This window comes from Salvelinus alpinus, chromosome 1 (genome assembly GCF_045679555.1).
Source record: "Salvelinus alpinus chromosome 1, SLU_Salpinus.1, whole genome shotgun sequence".
Lineage (NCBI taxonomy): Eukaryota > Metazoa > Chordata > Actinopteri > Salmoniformes > Salmonidae > Salvelinus > Salvelinus alpinus.
Genome location: NC_092086.1, coordinates 45,793,274 through 45,815,455, shown reverse-complemented (window position 1 = coordinate 45,815,455; position 22,182 = coordinate 45,793,274).

The following is a 22,182-nucleotide window of genomic DNA, read 5'->3' as shown; positions in this document are numbered from 1 at the left end:
TGGTTGTAAGGGTATGTTATGTACATGATGTTTTATGTATGATTCAAGTAATACAGTTAAAATATGAAAATACTGAATAACTTTTTCAGCATAGATGGTCATTTCTTTGGCAGTAAGTTTATCTAAACGTACATGTGATGAATGGGGTGATGAATTATTGAATTATTCATTAAAAGGCTGTAAATAATGCATCAATTAAATAAATACAGTGGACTTAAAAATAAATGCTTTCGTGATGTAGTTTCTATGATCTTCCTAGGGATAGGAAAAAGATGGAACAGAGTAAATAGGTGTTAACTTGTGGAATAGACACCGGCTGTAATAGGTTTTAACCAATCAGCATTCACTATTAGACCCACCCGTTGTATACATCTCATTATAAACTGGGTGGTTCGAGCCCTGAATGCTGATTGGCTGACAGCGCTGGTATATCAGACCGTAAACCACAGGTAGGACAAAATATATATTTTTACTGCTCTAATTATGTTGGTAACCAGTTTATAATAGCAATAAGACAACTCTGGGGTTTGTGGTATATGGCCAATATACCACGGCTAAGGGCTGTATCCAGACACCCCACGTTGTGTCACGCATAAGAACAGCCCTTAGCCGTGGTATATTGGCCATATACCACACCCCCTCGTGCCTTATTGCTTAACTATACTCTATTATCTATTGTTAATGTATGTAGACAGACAGATAGGACAAGTACATTTACAACTCTTCTACCCTACCAGGAATGAACTGTCCTATCTCTATCCCCTACCTACACCCTCTCACCATACACCACTGAAACGTTGTCTTATGAGGACCCGCCTGCCTAAGCCCCGGTCACTCAGTGCATTCTGAAATGGATGGTACAAAACAAAGCACTTCACTCAGCAGGGCAGATGAACACACTTCCATCTCTGCAAGATGAAACGTTGCTTTCAGATCCCTCGAGGAGTTGTTTATTTATCAGCCTTTCCTAACAAATCCAAATTCCATTTCCAGAGGAGGATCCATTAGCAATAGAGTGTGACGAGGTATTGTAGCAGTGCTCATTCAATTTCACTCATGGTGGAGAAGTTCTTCCAGGATAAAAATAATCATTCGGTGATGTGGGTGTGTACGTGTGACCCGTTCTGAACACTTCCCTCCTTCTCTTGCCCCATGTTATAATGAAGATAACCTCTTTGTCTTTCATAACAGAAAAAAGTACATATTTCCCTCAGGCAAGTCTGAGCTTGTCGAAGCTTTATAAGATGGCCAGACCCACTGGACTAATAACCATGGTGCAACTTGGTCTGTCTGTGTAAGTCTAATGTTTATGTAATCGTCACCCTGAACAGGAGCAGCCCAGAGGCAGGTGTTAAGGAAGAGTGTCAGGTCAGGTGGAGGTAGTGGAGCAGGTCTGGGCATGCAGGGGCCATTGTGTTATTATGCAATTCTGAGTAAACATAAACCAGTTGGATGTGTAGGTAGGTTAGGTCATCCTGAGGTCCATGGCCAATCTGCACATCACTTAAACGGAACCACACCACAGCTTGTGGGCCTTACAACAGTTTACTTTCTAGACAATCTAATTGAAGGTACAGCTGGGTGGTGAGCTCAAATCTAACATTCCCCCTGGACAAACTTCTTGTCTGGTGTCGAAGCCAACCCTCCTGAGCTGCCCTGATAGACTTATCTCCCAGCAGGCAGAACCATGGGGCTCTATTCAAACAAGGGGTTGTGGCACACTGTCGGCCCAACATGCAGATCTGTCAGGGTGAACAAGCAGGGCGGTCAATGCACCCTGACCCTGGCTGCTTTATGTCCTCCTGGTACTGCTGATTACAGGATCTGACTGCTGGGGGGCACAGGACAGCCAAGGAGGAGCTGCAACAAAGGGTGAACTGATACTGATGGGTTCACTCACGTATACAATACATGAACAAAACAAATCAGTTAGGTTTTAATTAGTCTTTCCAGTGATATACAGTAGAAAGCACAACACAGAGTGGGGACGGCCTGAAAGCTCTATGGCTTGTTGTGTGTATGTTTCTTTTACATCTGTGCAAACAGTCCCGACCTGACATACATATTATTAAACACATGGTCCCCAATCCCCAGAGTCCATTCACTCTGAGAATGAATGCTTCTCATTGTTCCCTGCATCTTCATCCAAACCAAGTGGAAGTCTTTGTGTGGTGGAGAGATGTCTGGGGATCCATCTCCTTCAGATGTGTGTGAAGCCAGAGCAGAGAAGGGGATGAGGAGCTGCATCTGACTGCATAGTGCCTTGCATTAGTCAAGTAAACATCTGTCTTAATGCACAGCTCTGCTGAGTTTAAAACATCATTCTAAATATATTTCTATACTCTTGAGCATGGTTATAGATATCAAATCAAAGTTTATTTGTCACGTGCGCCGAATACAACAAGTGTAGACCTTACAGTGAAATGCTTACTTACAGGCTCTAACCAATGGTGCGGGGGAAAAAGTATGTGTGTGTGTGTGTGTGTGTGTGTGTGTGTGTGTGTGTGTGTGTGTGTGTGTGTGTGTGTGTGTGTGTGTGTGTGTGTGTGTGTGTGTGTGTGTGTGTGTGTGTGTGTGTGTGTGTGTGTGTGTGTGTGTGTGTGTGTGTGTGTGTGTGTGTGTGTGTGTGTGTGTAAGTAAAGAAATAAAACAGTAAAAAGTCATTTGAAAAAAGAGTAGCAAGGCTATATACAGACACCTGTTAGTCAGGCTTATTGAGGTAGTATGTACATGTAGGTATCGTTAAAGTGACTATGCATACATGATGAACAGAGAGTAGCAGTAGCGTAAAAAGAGGGGTTGGCGGGTGGTGGGACACAATGCAGATAGCCCGGTTAGCCAATGTGCGGGAGCACTGGTTGGTCGGGCCAATTAGGTAGTATGTACATGAATGTATAGTTAAAGTGACTATGCATATAAGATAAACAGAGAGTAGCAGCAGCGTAAAAGAGGGGTTGGGGGGGGCACACAATGCAAATAGTCCGGGTAACCATTTGGTTACCTGTTCAGGAGTCTTATGGCTTGGGGGTAAAAACTGTTGAGAAGCCTTTTTGTCCTAGACTTGGCACTCCGGTACCGCTTGCCATGCGGTAGTAGAGAGAACAGTCTATGACTGGGGTGGCTGGGGTCTTGACAATTTTTAGGGCCTTCCTCTGACTCCACCTGGTGTAGAGGTCCTGGATGGCAGGCAGCTTTGCCCCAGTGATGTACTGGGCCGTACGCACTACCCTCTGATGTGCCTTGCGGTCGGAGGCCGAGCAATTGCCGTACCAGGCAGTAATGCAACCAGTCAGGATGCTCTCGATGTTGGAGCTGTAGAACCTTTTGAGGATCTCAGGACCCATGCCAAATCTTTTTAGTTTCCTGAGGGGGAATAGGCTTTGTCGTGCCCTCTTCACGACTGTCTTGGTGTGTTTGGACCAATCTAGTTTGTTGTTGATGTGGACACCAAGGAATTTGAAGCTCTCAACCTGCTCCACAACAGCCCCATCGATGAGAATGGGGACGTGCTCGGTGCTCCTTTTCCTGTAGTCCACAATCATCTCCTTAGTCTTGGTTACGTTGAGGGATAGGTTGTTATTCTGGCACCACCCGGCCAGGTCTCTGTACTCCTCCCTATAGGCTGTCTCGTCGTTGTCGGTGATCAGGCCTACCACTGTTGTGTCATCAGCAAACTTAATGATGGTGTTGGAGTCGTGCCTGGCCATGCAGTCGTGGGTGAACAGGGAGTACAGGAGTGGACTGAACACGCACCCCTGGGGAGCTCCAGTGTTGAGGATCAGTGTGGCAGATGTGTTGCTACCTACCCTCACCACCTGGGGGCAGCCTGTCAGGAAGTCCAGGATCCAGTTGCAGAGGGAGGTGTTTAGTCCCAGGATCCTTAGCTTGGTGATGAGCTTTGAGGGTACTATGGTGTTGAATGCTAAGCTGTAGTCAATGAACAGCATTCTCATATAGGTGTTCCTTTTGTCCAGGTGGGAAAGGGCAGTGTGGAGTGCAATAGAGATTGCATCATCTGTGGATCTGTTTGGGCGGTATGCAAATTGGAGTGGGTCTAGGGTTTCTGGGATAATGGTGTTGATGTGAGCCATTACCAGCCTTTCAAAGCACTTCATGGCTACGGACGTGAGTGCTACGGGTCTGTACTCATTTAGGCAGGTTGCCTTTGTGTTCTTGGGCACAGGGACTATGGTGGTCTGCTTGAAGCATGTTGGTATTACAGACTCAATCAGGGACATGTTGAAAATGTCAGTGAAGACACCTGCCAGTTGGTCAGCACATGCCCAGAGCACACGTCCTGGTAATCCGTTTGGCCCTGCAGCCTTGTGTATGTTGACCTGTTTAAAGGTCTTACGCACGTCGGCTACGGAGAGCGTGATCACACAGTCGTCCGGAACAGCTGATGCTCTCATGCATGCCTCAGTGTTGCTTGCCTCGAAGCGAGCATAGAAGTGATTTAGCTCGTCTGGTAGGCTCGTGTCACTGGGCATCTCGCGGCTGTGCTTCCCTTTGTAGTCTGTAATAGTTTGCAAGCCCTGCCACATCTGACGAGCGTCGGAGCCGGTGTAGTATGATTCAATCTTAGCCTTGTATTGACGCTTTGCCTGTTTGATGGTACGTCGCAGGGCATAGCAGGATTTCTTGTAAGCTTCCGGGTTAGATTCCCGCACCTTGAAAGCGGCAGCTCTACCCTTTAGCTCAGTGCGAATGTTGCCTGTAATCCATGGCTTCTGGTTGGGGTATGTACGTACAGTCACTGTGGGGACGATATGTCTTCAATTATCACTGTTGTATACATTATGATAGGAGAAACCTGACAAGTTCCAACTTTTAAATTCTCGACTATACTTAAAAATCTTTTGGTAGACCAAATGTCATGGTTGATATTCAGACACACAAAAGAGATCCATTTTTATCAAGTGGGATGACTGTCTCTCTATCTGTCACAATATGGGTTAAAACAGACGTTTCTAATTTTCTCACATGGTCATTTCATTTCCACGGTCCATTCCCAATTCTGACTTGGGCTGACTGATCAATGACATCCTCCAGAAAGAAGGACCATCTAAATATAGAAAAAAATAGTATTTGTTTTTACCATGCTGTTTGAACGACCAGGTTGCAGAACAAGTTGCCTACTGTTTGTGACTGGAATCTTCACAGGAAATCAAGAAAATTGTATTTTTCTCTCAAAGACAAAGCATGGTTGGGAATAATGGTTTAATATCCAATGGTCTTTCATTAACTTCCTCTATGACGGTATGTGGTCTCCCACATGAAAAAAATACTGTAGTATAGATGGTGTTAGGAGGTCAATGGAACGCAGACCGTGAGGGATAGAAGGAAGCTGGATTGGGGCAAGTTAAACAAAAAAAAATTTAAAGTGGATATTCATCAAATCCGTCATGATTGATGCATTGTAAGAGACCCAGAAGCATTTCGCTACACCCGCAATAACATCTGCGAAATATATGTATGTGACCAATACAATTTGATATGATGTGGTTACTAAAGTCCAATTTGGATATATTTGGCTGTTTTCACTGCATAAAATGTAGAAGTTGTCCCTGTTCAGGTTTAGAAGAAGTGACTGCTAAATGCTAACTCCCATAAGTATAAGCTGGTAGCATAGCTAGCATACAGAAATCGATGCTGGTAGTCAAAGTTGTTTTGAACTGTAATGCAGTTGATTGATGACATATATTGGTGAACATATATCAGATGAACATATATTGGGGTTGACGTCCATACAAAAATTATACTCCGATTTTTACCTCAATATAGTGTGAAATACACATACATGTATAAAAAATTGTATAATGTATAAATTCTATCAGCATATCGATTGTGCTACCAGGGCTGGTAAAACCCTGGATCATTGTTATTCTAACTTCCGCGACGCATATAAGGCCCTCCCCCGCCCTCCTTTCGGAAAAGCTGACCACGACTCCATTTTGTTGCTTCCAGCCTACAAACATAAACTAAAACAAGAAGCTCCCGCGCTCAGGTCTGTTCAACGCTGGTCCGACCAATCTGATTCCACGCTTCAAGACTGCTTCGATCATGTGGATTGGGATATGTTCCGCATTGCGTCCAACAACAACATTGACGAATACGCTGATTCGGTGAGCGAGTTCATTAGAAAGTGCATTGGCGACGTAATACCCACAGCAACGATTAAAACATTCCCAAACCAGAAACCGTGAATTGATGGCAGCATTCGCGTGAAACTGAAAGCGCGAACCACTGCTTTTAACCAGGGCAAGGTGACCGGAAACATGACCGAATACAAACAGTGTAGCTATTCCCTCCGCAAGGCAATCAAACAAGCTAAGTGCCAGCATAGAGACAAAGTAGAGTCGCAATTCAACAGCTCAGACACAAGAGGTATGTGGCAGGGTCTACAGTCAATCACGGATTACAAAAAGAAAACCAGCCCCGTCGCGGACCAGGATGTCTTGCTCCCAGACAGACTAAATAACTTTTTTGCTCGCTTTGAGGACAATACAGAGCCACTGACACGGCCCGCTACCAAAACCTGCGGGCTCTCCTTCACTGCAGCCAAGGTGAGTAAAACATTTAAACGTGTCAACCCTCGCAAGGCTGCAGGCCCAGACGGCATTCCCAGCCGCGTCCTCAGAGCATGCGCAGACCAGCTGGCTGGTGTGTTTACGGACATATTCAATCAATCCTTATCCCAGTCTGCTGTTCCCACATGCTTCAAGAGGGCCACCATTGTTCCTGTTCCCAAGAAAGCTAAGGTAACTGAGCTAAACGACTACCGCCCCGTAGCACTCACTTCCGTCATCATGAAGTGCTTTGAAAGACTAGTCAAGGACCATATCACCTCCACCCTACCTGACACCCTAGACCCACTCCAATTTGCTTACCGACTCAATAGGTCCACAGACGACGCAATCGCAACCACACTGCACACTGCCCTAACCCATCTGGACAAGAGGAATACCTATGTGAGAATGCTGTTCATCGACTACAGCTCAGCATTTAACACCATAGTACCATCCAAACTCGCCATCAAGCTCGAGACCCTGGGTCTTGACCCCGCCCTGTGCAACTGGGTACTGGACTTCCTGACGGGCCGCCCCCAGGTGGTGAGGGTAGGTAACAACATCTCCATCCCGCTGATCCTCAACACTGGGGCCCCACAAGGGTGCGTTCTGAGCCCTCTCCTGTACTCCCTGTTCACCCACGACTGCGTGGCCATGCATGCCTCCAACTCAATCATCAAGTTTGCGGACGACACTACAGTGGTAGGCTTGTTTACCAACAACGACGAGACGGCCTACAGGGATGAGGTGAGGGCCCTCGGAGTGTGGTGTCAGGAAAATAACCTCACACTCAACGTCAACAAAACAAAGGAGATGATTGTGGACTTCAGGAAACAGCAGAGGGAGCACCCCCCTATCCACATCAACGGGACAGTAGTAGAGAGGGTAGTAAGTTTTAAGTTGCTCGGTGTACACATCACGGACAAACTAAATTGGTCCACCCACACAGACAGCGTTGTGAAGAAGGCGCAGCAGCGCCTCTTCAACCTCAGGACGCTGAAGAAATTCGGCTTGTCACCAAAAGCACTCACAAACTTCTACAGATGCACAATCGAGAGCATCCTGTCGGGCTGTATCACCGCCTGGTACGGCAACTGCTCCGCCCACAACCGTAAGGCTCTCCAGAGGGTAGTGAGGTCTGCACAACGCATCACCGGGGGCAAACTACCTGCCCTCCAGGACACCTACACCACCCGATGTCACAGAAGGCCATAAAGATCATCAAGGACAACAACCACCCGAGCCACTGCCTGTTCACCCCGCTATCATCCAGAAGGCGAGGTCAGTACAGGTGCATCAAAGCAGGGACCGAAAGACTGAAAAACAGCTTCTATCTCAAGGCCATCAGACTGTTAAACAGCCACCACTAACATTTAGTGGCCGCTGCCAACATACTGACTCAACTCCAGCCACTTTAATAATGGGAATTGATGGAAATGTATGTAAAAATGTACCACTAGCCACTTTAAACAATGCCACTTAATATAATGTTTACATACCCTACATTACTCATCTCATATGTATATACTGTACTCTATATCATCTACTGCATCTTGCCATCTTTATGTAATACATGTATCACTAGCCACTTTAAACTATGCCACTTTATGTTTATATACCCCACATTACTCATCTCATATGTATATACTGTACTCTATACCATCTACTGCATCTTGCCTATGCCGTTCTGTACCATCACTCATTCATATATCTTTATGTACATATTCTTTATCCCTTTACACTTGTGTGTATAAGGTAGTAGTTGTGGAATTGTTAGGTTAGATTACTCGTTGGTTATTACTGCATTGTCGGAACTAGAAGCACAAGCATTTCGCTACGCTCGTATTAACATCTGCTAACCATGTGTATGTGACAAATAAAATTTGATTTGATTTGGCAATAGACTAAATGTAGGCAAATTTTGCTGGGGAGCAATGAGGAGATTCAGTCTTTTTCCCCCATGGCATCTTTCTGCTATGCGTTTATATGGCATTTCCATTGTTTTGGTCGAGTTCCATTGACCTCTTTACTGGATCTATACCGCATAGTTTCTAAACATGCTGTTCTGTCTTTGTCTATATTATGGTATAAATACTATAGTATTCACTGAAGTATTTTGCCGACTTTGCTGTAGTATTCACTGTAGTGTTTTGTGCAAAAACACTACAGTGAATTCTATGGTATTTACAGTTAACTATAGTATAAATATTGTAGTAAAAAGAAAACTGTAGTATATACTATAGTAATTATTTTTTCTTCACTCTAATCGTGAGTGTAATGAAAACAGAGGCCGGTTTAAACTTTTCAAGTACATTTATGAAGAAGGTAGAATGATGCATGTGTGTGAAAGGAACAATACAAGGAATGAACTTGGAATGCTGGAATGATAACCCCCCATGAATAAACAACTTAATTCCCAAACAGCATCTCTTTATTGTGAGGGGAACTAAATAGGCCCAATGAGTGATAATCCAATCTGTTGTGGTAAAGTATTATCGGAAGTGGCATTCCTGTTCTATTATTCACCCAGGAACATGGAAGTGCCTCTGTGGTGTCCTGCAGTGGCGGTTCACGAGTTCAGAAAGCAGTTGATTATTTTTATGAAACGGTAGCAGGAGCATGTCTCACCCCTGAGGACTCCGGAAATAAAATAAAACCACAGCATGGGCTTAATGCCATTTTTAATATAGCTATGTTCTAGATCTCTCTGTGTATACACCAACACAAAGCTGGGGTCATGCAGTGTGCCCTCTGGCTTTGATGGGCAGCAGGGTAAAGGTCAGAGGTCACAGATCTGTCAGATAGTTCTCCTGTTGAGGCTGTAATTAACTTGGGCCCCTCTGAGAAAGGGGGTGAAAGGATTGTCTCCTTTAGATTTGGTCTGACTAGATTTGGACTCATCCTTGGCCCTATAGATAGTCCAGATTGAACATCTCCCAATCTCAGTGCATCAGCAGGATAACTGACCATTGATGTCAAAACAAAAGAGGGGTCCAATTAGAGCAGCATCATGTCAGAGAATCCTGAGGTGACAGGCTGGGGGTGAAACATCTTCACTGCTGTTTGCGAACCTCTGTTCACGTCTGTTTGAGAACCTCTGATCAGGTGATCCTTAGTCATCATCATTTATGTCACATTTGAGTCATTTAGCAGATGCTCTTATCCAGAGCGACTTCAGGAGCAGTTAGGGCTAAGTACCCCACCTCTACACCAGCCTCCACCTGCTGTGGGTCTGCTCTATCCCTATGGGGAATGTGGATTATCATCAATAAGGAATACCAAACAACAGCCTCCATTCCAGACCAGACCGAGGAAAGAAGGGAATGCCCTGTAACACAGCATGTTGAATAATTATTATGTATTGTTATTGAACCTTTATTTAACTAGGCAAGTCAGTTAAGAACAAATTCTTATTTTCAATGACGGCCTACACCGGCCAAACCCGGATGACGCTGGGCCAATTGTGCGCCGCCCTATGGGACTCCCAATCACAGCCGGTTGTGATACAGCCTGGATTCATACCAGGGTGTCTGTAGTGACGCCTCCAGCACTGAGATGCAGTGCCTTAGACCGCTGCGCCACTCAGGAATTAGCTCTTGCAAATCTCTTGATCGTTATAAGAAAGTATTTTCTGCCACATCATTGTAGTCGCCAATAAATTCATGTGTTCATTTGAGTTGTGTGCTGTGTGTGTGTAAGCGCAGATGCTCAGTCCTCTTTTCTATTTCCCTCACCTCACATCTCTCCTGATGAGTAAGAAGGTGGGTTTACATTGCAGGCATTGTCTGGGTCTTGAAGAGAGTCTTATTTGATTAGCTGCTCCCTGCTTTATGAAGCCAGGCATCTGGCTCCCTGGGCCAGCTAACTGGTTAATACAGGGTAACACTACACCTTCCTTCCCAAGGCCTGGGGCCAGGTGACCGCACTGGGAGCTCCCCTAATCAGCTGTCTGGATGGAGGGATGTGTGTATGTATGCTGGAGGTAGATGTGATGGGAGCAGAATCTCTCTCACCTGCTCTCCTCTTAGGACATCATCATACTCAACACAATAATCTCTCTCTGTTACTATCAGACTAACAATCAGTAGTCAATATTGACCAATCCAAAGAACAAGTGCCTACCATGAATCAGCCAGTAAAAGCAGACCTGTTTAAAGATTAGAATTACTTCCTGGAAGGACTATTCTGCTTTGAAAACGTTTTATGTAACTGGCATTCTCAAAACATTATTAACCGAACTATACTGTATATATACTGAATAACAAAGCTCATATTGTGAAACACTTCTCAACCACTAAGAAAAACATTCTAAATGTAAAATCACGCAGATTTTAATACATTGCAGAAATGATAGAGGCAAACACAAGATGTAAAAAGCCACACACCAGTCCGTAACACCATTGATCAAGATACGGCCAACGGTGGCCTCTCTTGCAGAAGAGATCAGTGGGATTCATTAAAAGCGATGTAATTACTGTAGCTGGGACTCCACCTGTCCCCGGCAGACTGTTGATCTAACATGCAGTACATCTGCCTGCCTATTGTGATTGGCCAAGAGGCACAGCAGGGAAGTGCGTGCTGTGTGTGCAGCTCCTAGAAGCCTCAGTTCCTCCAGGAGAGAGAAGGGTACCCTTTCCTCTCCATCAGCGCTACTTTAAATATTCATGCTGGATCAACAGTGGAACACAATCCTTCTCCTGGGTTTTCTCCTTCCCTTCTTTGGGAGGCATAGGTCTATGGTGGCAGACCCATTATGGGCCGTTATCTCGCACATACACACAAGCAGAGCACACACAGTAAGCCATCATCATACTTAATACCTGATGAAAGCAGGCATTTGCAAGTGTTAAAGTGCATTGATCAGACAAATGTCAATTTTCACAGAAAAACAGAAAAATGGATATACACCTTATCCTGTTGGACAGCAATGTTATAAAAAGCTATCATTGATCACTCTTGACGAATTACTGCACTGTCAAATATTTGAGTCAGAAGGCTCTTTTTCATCTAAAACCAGACGACGGTGTGAGACCTCAGAGAGGAGAAGCTACTCTGTGGGTAGGAGCATGGCTGGTATCTCAGGAAGGGGTATCAGGTACCGGGGGACCCTGGGAGTCCCTAGGGGCCAGAGCTCATTAGGCATCTGCTTAATGAGAGAGCTGAGGGAGAGATGGGATAACTTGTGGCTCTCGTTAATGCTGTACTAGATGGTAACAATGGGAAAGAGAGGGAGAGATACCTGGAGACCATTCTGACCTAAATAGACAGGGTGAAGAACATTGTGTGCAAATATTGGTGATGTAACAAGCACATTTACATCAGCCAAGATCTCCCTCATCACCACAGATTGGCAAAGTCATTTTGAAGTAGTAGTGCTTGGTGAAAGTATGTGTAAAGCCTAGTATGAATGCCTTATTCCAACAGACTTTCATTTTTGACTATTTGATATTGTCTTCTAGAGAGCACAAACAGATTTCAGTCACAAGGGCATATATTACACTGCACAATCAAGCACACAATTTGGCCAAATGATTCAGTGCACTTACTAAAAAACGTGTCCTCGGCCAATCCTAATTATGGGGCTTGGATACTTGATGAAAATGCAGACCTCCGCGTCATTCAGAGCATTGTTTCTGGGGTATTGTTCAATACCCCTTTTCTGATCATATGAATACATAATTGAGTAACTCTTTAGCATTTGAATCTGTCCTGAGAGAGGGGTCTTTGTGTAGTGGTAATCATGGGGGCTTGCTCTGGCATTAGGGTCAGGACCTGTCCACACTCAAGATGCCTCCCTTTTTTTATGTCACAGCACCAATTATCCTGGACCACAGGGACACACATTAGCCAGCTTCTGTCAGGAGGAGAGAGAGAGACCAAATACTGCTGTAACCTTTGGGAATAGGACTACCCTGTATTAGAACATCTAAGGTTACAGCAGTATCTCTCTCTCTCTCTCTCTCTCTCTCTCTCTCTCTCTCTCTCTCTCTCTCTCTCTCTCTCTCTCTCTCTCTCTCTCTCTCTCTCTCTCTCTCTCTCTCTCTCTCTCTCTCTCTCTCTCTCTCTCTCCTCCCCCCCCCACAGTGGGCTCAGCAGGGGGTGGCATTCCAAAAAGACAATGCTAACCTCCCATTGGTCAACCGCAAGCTCAAGTTAACAGCTCATATGAACACCAACTGGCTATTTGAAGAGGAGAATGTGTGCACTTATGTGGAGGGTAAACATGTGGGTAACAATAAAGACTGTCACACTAATAATAAATCATGAAATAGGTATAGAGATGGCTGGTTGGCTTTTTGGAGAACAGACAAAAAATGATTTGGGTCCATCCATCTGTAACGTGTTTACTTGGATATGACTGAATCTGTGTACAGAATTGGAATGGACAAAAAGGTGAACACTGTAACAAGAATGTTGGGTGGTCAGACCATGTCAGATCATAATCAATGAACAGTACTGTCAATAAGATCTTGCTTTTCTGCTCCAAAGTTATATTGGCCCTAGAGTAACTGAAGCTATTTGTTATGCACCTGTGTTAGACTAATAATGTACTAGAGGGACTGATTGAGACATTGCCGGGTCATGCAGGTTTCACAGTGCCCCCTGCTGATGGTCTCCATAAAACTGGCCTTCTGGTACTCATGGTTGCAGGTAGGTGACATAAGCCTGTGTGTGTTTACTTCAATTATACTTCGTCTTCTGCACATCAACCACACAATAAACCTACACAACCACTTACCTGAAATATGCTAATAGAATTCACAAAGTGTGGTCTCTCTGTTATACGCTTCCTCTCATCTCCATTTGACTATCTCTTTATTGCTCTCCAGTTTACATATATAGCCCTCCTATATAGCCCTCCTCTCCTCCCTGTCTGGCCAAAGTCACTATCGTCTACAAAATGACCCTGTATGTCCTTAACATGATGTCTAATGTCCGGTCCTTCATTTTAGACCATGACGATTTTATAGTCAACATGTAATACATATGTGAACGAAAAAGAGGAACAACACTTACAACACGTTTAAGAAATAGGTCTTCATAATACTAATGTTGTTATAGAAATACTGCACGGTACAAATTCATTTGATAGTTTACACCAGAATATGTGTCTGTTGAAAGAAGAGACAGGTCAGGACTGACGTGGATACTGTGAATTGTTTGTTGCTGTCTTGTATGGCAATATACCAAAAATAATCAGAGGGGTAATATGATAGGTCTGGAACGTATAGTTACTTGGACAAGGGACACTGTTCGCCAATATTGCAAGTCTGGGCTTGAGATGGAGGCGGTCCTGGGTCAACCCTGGTGGCCTTTCAACTGATAATAGAAGATTGGATCATGAACAACCTTGACAGTTCCTGACAAGCCGTTTAACATTAACTATTGTTCTTCAAAGTTTGTATTCTTTTATGATTCCTAAATATTGTGAATATAGCATGTATCATTTCTAGAATAGCCCTGTACAGATAATTCTCAACATAATTCTCAAATTCTATACCCTCCGAGGCGAGGCGCCCTCTAGTGGGGAAACTGCAGTATAACCAACGGCAGATGAGTAAATATGGTCCTTGCATTAAAAACCTTAACAAAATGCATTGTAAACGATGGGCTGTCAATAAATAACATACGGACACATTTACTGAGAACCGATGATGCACATCACAACTGCAGCCGGCTTCCAAAAACAGGCGTCATGTTTGAGTAGACCAGTATGTTAGGCAAGAACCCGCTGAGACGCATAATTGTGCACCATGGATAAGGACTAATAACTACTTGTCTCACTGTCCATTATGTGTTGATGTGAATGACCTATACTTCTGAAGCACACCTGCTACCACAGCAAGTCCGTACATGCTCTGACTGAGTGTTGATTACTGATTGACAGTTCAGGCACATACATTCCAAACAGGAACTAGTGAAACACCTGTAATAATAATACGCTGCAATTGTTCTTGAGTCAATGGATTGGTCACGTTAGGTATTATTTTGCCCATATCAGGTGTGCAAGGGGTGATACAATTTCACACGTTGATTCAATGTCATCGCATTGAATTTTGGGTTGAAATGACGTGGAAACAACGTTGATTAAACCAGTTTTCGCACAGTGGGCAGATACTCAGAAAAATCATATAATGTTGATAAAGATCTGTATCACCCCTTTACAGTCCTTACTCATAATATCTGTATACACTGAGTGTACAAAACATTAAGAAGACCTTCCTAATATTGAGTTGCACCCTTTGCCCTCAGAACAGCCTCAATTAGTTGGGGCAAGGACTCTACATGGTGTCGAAAGCATTCCACAGGCCCATGTTGACTCCAATGCTTCCCACAGTTGTGTCAAATTGGTTGGATGTCCTTTGGATGGTGGACAATTCTTGATACACACGGGACACTATTGAGCATGAAAAACTCATCAGCATTGCAGCTCTAGACAGACTCAAACCTGTGGACTCAAACCCCGTTCAAATACACATCTTTTGTCTTGCCCATTCACCATCTGAATAGCACACATACACAATACATGTCTCAATCCATGTCTCAATTGTTAAAAATCATTCTTTAACCTGTCTCCTCCCCTTCATCTACACTGAGTGAAGTGGATTTTGTGACATCAATAAGGAATCATATCCTGGATTCACCTAGTCAGTCTGTCATGGAAAGAGCAGGTGTTCTTTATGTTTTTTACACTCACTGTATATTACGTATTTTCAAGCCCTCATACTCCCTCCCTTCATTAGTCCAAGTATGACATTGTGTGGTTTCTGTTATGCAAAAAACTAGATACTGGACACTGGATAACTGCCTCTAAGCACAAAGAGGAGAGTGTCTCTCACTGGACATTTGCCAGGCTTGGCTACGGTCTGCGTCAAGTTACAAGGTCAGTCAGTCAGCAAGTGCAAGGCCAGGTCCCTCCCCAAGACAATCAACTACCCTAACCTCAACCCTAACTCTAACCCTAGCTTCATGTCCCCACTCCGTCTCAACCCTAACTCTAACCCTAGCTTCATGTCCCCACTCCGTCTCAACCCTAACTCTAACCCTAGCTTCATGTCCCCACTCCGTCTCAACCCTAACTCTAACCCTAGCTTCATGTCCACACTCCGTCTCAACCCTAACTCTAACCCTAGCTTCATGTCCCCACTCCGTCTCAACCCTAACTCTAACCCTAGCTTCATGTCCACACTCCGTCTCAACCCTAACTCTAACCCTAGCTTCATGTCCCCACTCCGTCTCAACACTAACCCTAACCCTAGCTTCATGTCCCCACTCCGTCTCAACCCTAACTCTAACCCTAGCTTCATGTCCCCACTCCGTCTCAACCCTAACTCTAACCCTAGCTTCATGTCCACACTCCGTCTCAACCCTAACTCTAACCCTAGCTTCATGTCCCCACTCCGTCTCAACCCTAACTCTAACCCTAGCTTCATGTCCCCACTCCGTCTCAACCCTAACTCTAACCCTAGCTTCATGTCCCCACTCCGTCTCAACCCTAACTCTAACCCTAGCTTCATGTCCCCACTCCGTCTCAAACCTAACTCTAACCCTAGCTTCATGTCCACATTCCGGCTCAACCCTAACTCTAACCCTAGCTTCATGTCCCCACTCCGTCTCAACCCTAACTCTAACCCTAGCTTCATGTCAACACTCTGTCTCAACCCTAACTCTAACCCTAGCTTCATGTCCCCACTCCGTCTCAACCCTAACTCTAACCCTAGCTTCATGTCCCCACTCCGTCTCAACCCTAACTCTAACCCTAGCTTCATGTCCCCACTCCGTCTCAACCCTAACTCTAACCCTAGCTTCATGTCCACACTCCGTCTCAACCCTAACTCTAACCCTAGCTTCATGTCCCCACTCCGTCTCAACCCTAACTCTAACCCTAGCTTCATGTCCACACTCCGTCTCAACCCTAACTCTAACCCTAGCTTCATGTCCCCACTCCGTCTCAACCCTAACTCTAACCCTAGCTTCATGTCCACACTCCGTCTCAACCCTAACTCTAACCCTAGCTTCATGTCCCCACTCCGTCTCAACCCTAACTCTAACCCTAGCTTCATGTCCCCACTCCGTCTCAAACCTAACTCTAACCCTAGCTTCATGTCCACATTCCGTCTCAACCCTAACTCTAACCCTAGCTTCATGTCCCCACTCCGTCTCAACCCTAACTCTAACCCTAGCTTCATGTCAACACTCCGTCTCAACCCTAACTCTAACCCTAGCTTCATGTCCCCACTCCGTCTCAACCCTAACTCTAACCCTAGCTTCATGTCCACACTCCGTCTCAACCCTAACTCTAACCCTAGCTTCATGTCCACACTCCGTCTCAACCCTAACTCTAACCCTAGCTTCATGTCCCCACTCCGTCTCAACCCTAACTCTAACCCTAGCTTCATGTCCCCACTCCGTCTCAACCCTAACTCTAACCCTAGCTTCATGTCCACACTCCGTCTCAACCCTAACTCTAACCCTAGCTTCATGTCCACACTCCGTCTCAACCCTAACTCTAACCCTAGCTTCATGTCCCCACTCCGTCTCAACCCTAACTCTAACCCTAGCTTCATGTCCACACTCCGTCTCAACCCTAACTCTAACCCTAGCTTCATGTCCACACTCCGTCTCAACCCTAACTCTAACCCTAGCTTCATGTCCACACTCCGTCTCAACCCTAACTCTAACCCTAGCTTCATGTCCCCACTCCGTCTCAACCCTAACTCTAACCCTAGCTTCATGTCCACACTCCGTCTCAACCCTAACTCTAACCCTAGCTTCATGTCCACACTCCGTCTCAACCCTAACTCTAACCCTAGCTTCATGTCCACACTCCGTCTCAACCCTAACTCTAACCCTAGCTTCATGTCCCCACTCCGTCTCAACCCTAACTCTAACCCTAGCTTCATGTCCCCACTCCGTCTCAAACCTAACTCTAACCCTAGCTTCATGTCCACATTCCGTCTCAACCCTAACTCTAACCCTAGCTTCATGTCCCCACTCCGTCTCAACCCTAACTCTAACCCTAGCTTCATGTCAACACTCCGTCTCAACCCTAACTCTAACCCTAGCTTCATGTCCCCACTCCGTCTCAACCCTAACTCTAACCCTAGCTTCATGTCCACACTCCGTCTCAACCCTAACTCTAACCCTAGCTTCATGTCCACACTCCGTCTCAACCCTAACCCTAACCCTAGCTTCATGTCCCCACTCCGTCTCAACCCTAACTCTAACCCTAGCTTCATGTCCACACTCCGTCTCAACCCTAACTCTAACCCTAGCTTCATGTCCACACTCCGTCTCAACCCTAACTCTAACCCTAGCTTCATGTCCACACTCCGTCTCAACCCTAACTCTAACCCTAGCTTCATGTCCCCACTCCGTCTCAACCCTAACTCTAACCCTAGCTTCATGTCCACACTCCGTCTCAACCCTAACTCTAACCCTAGCTTCATGTCCCCACTCCGTCTCAACCCTAACTCTAACCCTAGCTTCATGTCCACACTCCGTCTCAACCCTAACTCTAACCCTAGCTTCATGTCCCCACTCCGTCTCAACCCTAACTCTAACCCTAGCTTCATGTCCCCACTCCGTCTCAACCCTAACTCTAACCCTAGCTTCATGTCCCCACTCCGTCTCAACCCTAACTCTAACCCTAGCTTCATGTCCACACTCCGTCTCAACCCTAACTCTAACCCTAGCTTCATGTCCACACTCCGTCTCAACCCTAACTCTAACCCTAGCTTCATGTCCCCACTCCGTCTCAACCCTAACTCTAACCCTAGCTTCATGTCCCCACTCCGTCTCAACCCTAACTCTAAAGTTTACCGTATGCTTCCCAGTCAAAACAGTGTGTGCATATATTATATATTTTTTGTTAGTTTTGGTCTTTGGCAGTTTTTTTCCCCGTCTGTTCGTGCACACAAAAACATTTCTTGAGGCAAGTCGAAGTTCGGTAGCCAAAGTCTACGCCCCTTAGTCTGTGATTGGTCAACAGTACTACTCCTAGTAGGAGTGGGAACATGAAGAGTTTGTTCTCATTCAACGAGAGATGACTAGGTTTCATGCATTTTTTCACTTGAGAAATACTGCACCAAACATCTTAGTTAAATGTAAAATTGCCTGACAAAGATCACCTCACCAAAAACGTCAAAATTAATGACCGATTTCTTGAGTTATCTTAGATTAATTCGGACTATTTTGAGGAAGTATTTCTGGCTATGTTGTTGCTACGGTGACTCAGGATGGACAAATGCTTTTTTCTTGTTTTTCAAGCGAAGGTCTTTAGGGAGTATGAGAGCACAGACGGTCGTTTCGCATTGCCAAGTTCTGCTAGGAGCAAACCAAACCTAGATTATGTATCTGGATTCCTTAACCCTAGCTTCATGTCCACACCCTGGCTCAACCCTAACCCGAACTTAATTTAGGAGGAATCGGACCATATTTACCCATGGATTTCAGCCATCCATCCTCCCTTTTCCCATTGGTGTTGACCTGTAGCCCAGTCTCTGTGTCATTTGTTAGGCCAAGTAGAGCTACTAGCCTCATAACCAGCTAGCGTAATCTCCCAGCACAGAAGGGTAGAAGAGTTATGAGACTACGCTGTCAGAGGATGGGTGATCCTCTGGATGTGCCTGAGCAGGCAGCAGGTCGGTACAGATTAAAACAGTCTGGCACACCGTGCCAACCTCACCCACTAACCTCATTAAGCTGACACTGCCAGTACAGCTCAAGAACCAATTCCATTTGCACACACACTGATGCACATGCAGGCACGCATGTGCACACATACACTACCGTTCAAAAGTTTGGGTTCACTTAGAAATGTCCTTGTTTTTGAAAGAAAAGCACATTTTTTGTCCTTTAAAATAACATCTAATTGATCAGAAATACAGTGCAGGAATTGGTAATGTTATAAATGACTATTGTAGCTGGAAACGGAAGATTTTTTATGGAATATCTACATAGGCGTACAGAGGCCCATTATCAGCAACCATCACTCCTGTGTTCCAATGGCACGTTGTGTTAGCTAATCCAAGTTTATAATTTTAGAAGGCTAATTGATCATTAGAAACCCCTTTTTCAATTATATTAGCACAGCTGAAAACTGTGGTGCTTATTAAAGAAGCAATAAAACTGGCCTTCTTTAGACTAGTTGAGTATCTGGAGCATCAGCATTTTTGGGCTTGATTACAGGCTCAAAATGGCCAGAAACAAAGACCTTTATGCTAAAACTTGTCAGTCTATTCTTGTTCTGAGAAATGAAGGCTGTTCCATGCGAGGAATTGCCAAGAAACTGAAGATCTCGTATAACGCTGTGTACTACTCCCTTCACAGAAGAGCGCAAACTGGCTCTAACCAGAATAGAAAGAGGAGTGGGAGGCCGCGGTGCACAACTGAGCAAGATGACAAGTACATTAGCGTGTCTAGTTTGAGAAACAGACGCCTCGCAAGTCCTCAACTGGCAACTTCATGAAATAGTACCCGCAAAACACCAGTCTCAATGTCAACAGTGAAGAGGCGACATTCTAATGTACTTGTCCTCTTGCTCAGTTGTGCCCCAGGGCCTCCCACTCCTCTTTCCATTCTGGTTAATGCCAGTTTGCGCTCTTCTGTGACGGGAGTAGTACACAGCATTGTACGAGATCTTCAGTTTCTCGTACAAAATCAGCCGCTTCCAGCTACAATAGTCATTTACAACATTAACAATGTCTACAGTGTATTTCTGACCAATTTTATGTTATTTTAATAGACAAAAAAATTAGCTTTTCTTTCAAAAACCAAAACATTTCTAAGAGACCCCAAACTTTTGAACGGTAGTGTACACACACACACACACACACACACACACACACACACACACACACACACACACACACACACACACACACACACACACACACACACACACACACACACACACACACACACACACACACACACACACACACACACACACAACATTCTGTAACACTACATTATAGTGCTCTTATTATTCTGTCATTACTTCTTGAAAGTATTGTCACATCCTGATCCAGTGATCCATGGTTTTAGGTTATCAAAGTATTTAGGAATATAATGATATTCGTCAACAACTTTGTAAGATGGAGTCTTATATATCCGAGTGTAATCCAAAACATTGAACACTAACAAACAAGGACATGATGTCACATGGAAAACATATAGGAGGTGAGAACCTGATATGCCGTCCCAAACCACCATTGCACGTCACCACAGCATAATTTCCTCCTCAACTCTCATTTAAAGTGGATAGAAGCTGCAGCTCAGAGGTTTGAGTGCTCCTTGAGATAATTACCTTCCTGACAACAACAGTGAGACCCTACTCTCCTCTCCTTTTTCCTTTTCAAGCAAACTAGTGAGATTAGGAAGACAAGAGCTTTAGGTGGATCCCAAACAAATCACACCATCATAAAAAAAACAGAATCCGTGCATACGCTTTAGGCCTAATATCCAGTGAGCCCAACAAGTGGGGGTTTTCTCATTGTGATTGTCTTGGAAAGACGCAGCTGTTGGCTGGAAATAGAGATTTCACCATCCGTTTCTAAAGTAATCCTACAGACAATGCTTTTTGGTAGAATAGTGGTCTACAGAGCCAAGTTACTCCACATTCAGTGGTGTTAAAGCTGTTATGGCTTTGCTAAGCCTGTGTGGATGAGACTATGGGGGGTATCTTTAAAAAAAGTCATGTTGACGTGGGCAAAGTTGTCTTAGTTGTCTACAATATCATCTTAATGTGAACAGTATGACAAGTAATGAAAGGCTATACTAATAACTGATAAGGAATGGGCGGCATGACATTATTTAGCTTTCTCATCATAAACTACTCAAGGAAGATTGTTTTGGGGATTAATGTCTATTTCAGTCACTATGTGAAGAAATGCTGCCATCTAACAATTCATCTGGCAACCTCAATATTTAGAAACCAACGGACAATGATGCACCTTACAGATGGCCCTGGTAGAAATGTAACAGTAAAATGATCAATTACTCCATAAAAAGAAAATATAATATTCTACATGTGGATTAGCTGCATACAGCACAAAATAAAAATCACATAAATTATCACCACAGTGCTACATAAATGATCACCATAAATAACTAGCACAGTGCTACATAAATGGTCACCATAAATAACTAGCATAGTGCTACATAAATGGTCACCATAAATAACTAGCATAGTGCTACATAAATGATCACCATAAATAACTAGCATAGCGCTACATAAATGATCACCATAAATAACTAGCATAGTGCTACATAAATGATCACCATAAATAACTAGCACAGTGCTACATAAATGATCACCATAAATAACTAGCATAGTGCTACATAAATGACATGATCATATTTGATCATACTACTTTATTTGACTACAAATCTGTTCATCTGTCTGGTGACGTCAAGAGTAGTCGTTCTGTAACCTACTCATCCTACCCCGTTCCTCCAGGCCATAAACAGGTGTATTCTACTCCAGGCAGCCCAGCAAACAGGCTGCTTTCATTCTCATTAATTAGCAGCTGAGCTAAACCTCTAAGCCATGAAATCAGCCTTACAGCAATCCACCCAAATCTCCCTCTCTCTTTCTCTCTGGGTTTGT